Raw genomic sequence first — 2,500 nt, forward strand, 5'->3', positions numbered from 1 at the left:
GTGGTCCTTTGTTTCCTTCTTTTTTATGTGTGTCTCACCTTGCTAACTATCAGCCATTTTGTATTTTGTATTCCTGGCAATATGACAATATGACCATCCCCAAGTACAACAACATCTGTTTCAACACACGATTTCACATAAAAAATCTTGCAAAACAAATATGTAAACGGAATATATATATATATATGAATATATATATATATATGAATATATATATATATATATGAATATATATATATATGAATATATATATGAATATATATATATGAATATATATATATATATATGAATATATATATATATGAATATATATATGAATATATATATATGAATATATATATATATATATATGAATATATATATATATATATGAATATATATATATATATGAATATATATAATGAAATGTGTGTGAATGCATGTATATATGCATGTACACAACCGCACATAGTACATATACATGTGTATGGATGACAATTGTAGCGCATTGAATTCATATATATTTTCTTACACAAACAAATACACACGCACACACATATATATAAACAAACATACACGTACGCCTATCTATCTATCTATCTATCTATCTATCTATCTATGTGTGTGTACACATATATACATGTATCTGTGTGTGTGTGTGTGTGTGTGTACACATATATACATGTGTGTGTGTGTGTGTACACATATACACATGTATCTATGTATGTGTGTGTACACATATATACATGTATATATGTGTATGTGTGTGTGTACACATATATACATGTATATATGTGTGTGTGTGTGTACACATATATACATGTATATATGTGTGTGTGTGTGTGTACACATATATACATGTATATATGTGTGTGTGTGTGTGTACACATATATACATGTATATATGTGTGTGTGTGTACACATATATGCATGTATATATGTGTGTGTGTGTGTGTGTGTACACATATATACATGTATATATGTGTGTGTGTGTGTGTACACATATATACATGTATATATGTGTGTGTGTGTGTACACATATATACATGTATATATGTGTGTGTGTGTGTACACATATATACATGTATATATGTGTGTGTGTGTGTGTGTGTACACATATATACATGTATATGTGTGTGTGTGTGTGTGTGTACACATATATACATGTATATATGTGTGTGTGTGTGTGTGTGTGTGTACACATATATACATGTATATATGTGTGTGTGTGTGTGTGTGTACACATATATACATGTATATATGTGTGTGTGTGTGTGTGTACACATATATACATGTATATATGTGTGTGTGTGTGTGTGTACACATATATACATGTATATATGTGTGTGTGTGTGTGTGTACACATATATACATGTATATATGTGTGTGTGTGTGTGTGTACACATATATACATGTATATATGTGTGTGTGTGTGTGTGTACACATATATACATGTATATATGTGTGTGTGTGTGTGTGTACACATATATACATGTATATATGTGTGTGTGTGTGTGTGTACACATATATACATGTATATATGTGTGTGTGTGTACACATATATACATGTATATATGTGTGTGTGTGTGTGTGTACACATATATACATGTATATATGTGTGTGTGTGTGTGTGTACACATATATACATGTATATATGTGTGTGTGTGTGTGTACACATATATACATGTATATATGTGTGTGTGTGTGTGTACACATATATACATGTATATATGTGTGTGTGTGTGTGTGTGTACACATATATACATGTATATATGTGTGTGTGTGTGTACACATACATACATGTATATATGTGTGTGTGTGTGTACACATATATACATGTATCTATGTGTGTGTGTGTGTGTACACATATATACATGTATCTATGTGTGTGTGTGTGTGTACACATATATACATGTATCTATGTGAGTATGTATGTATACACATAGACATACACACACACATATATATATTTAGATATATGTATGTATGTCTGTGTGTACAGTCATCAAATACATGTAAGTACATGCATTTGTAATCAGCTAATCAAACAAACAGCTTACTTAGGTCAGTCAATATAACTAAGTATGTTTCTATGAATACATCATCCATTGTTACTTTTTTTTTAGCCCTAGGTCATCCTTGACCATGTTGATCTAAAACGAAATAATTTTTACTCCTGTCCATCCCGCCTTTTTCCATATTCCATCCTATATTTCTGTTTATTAAGATGCTAGAGTGTGGTGGAGGAAATTTCGCTGCTATTTTTAGCAAGGTGACGGACCTTGTAGTAGCTTACTTTGTTTTTCTTTCTATGTTTACATTTAAAGGCGTAAGTGGTTTTTGGAATGGATCCAACGTGGAGGCCACTCGTGCGTTACAGTTACGTCCAGCATTACATCATGTGTGTGTTGGTATATATGCGTGTGGAGTGTGTGTGGATGATTGTATGTGTGCTGTGTAACGTGGTGTGTGTATGTACAATGTACATATATGTATACTTACATGTTTATATACAAACATA

General features: G+C 30.9%; 1 protein-coding gene and 1 long non-coding RNA gene across 8 annotated transcripts in view; one reads left to right on the forward strand and one right to left on the reverse strand.

Moving 5' to 3' along the window:
• The window catches only part of LOC128250472 (uncharacterized), a 59,247-nt gene that overhangs the window by 14,025 nt on the left and 42,722 nt on the right, over nt 1-2,500 (reverse strand). The gene's annotated exons all lie outside the window — the stretch shown is intronic.
• LOC106883957 (uncharacterized) overlaps nt 1-2,500 on the forward strand; it is an 87,755-nt gene that overhangs the window by 3,724 nt on the left and 81,531 nt on the right. The window lies entirely within an intron of this gene.

Source organism: Octopus bimaculoides, chromosome 21, assembly GCF_046866305.1.
Source record: "Octopus bimaculoides isolate indiv1 chromosome 21, ASM4686630v1, whole genome shotgun sequence".
In the NCBI taxonomy this organism is placed as follows: Eukaryota; Metazoa; Mollusca; class Cephalopoda; order Octopoda; family Octopodidae; genus Octopus; species Octopus bimaculoides.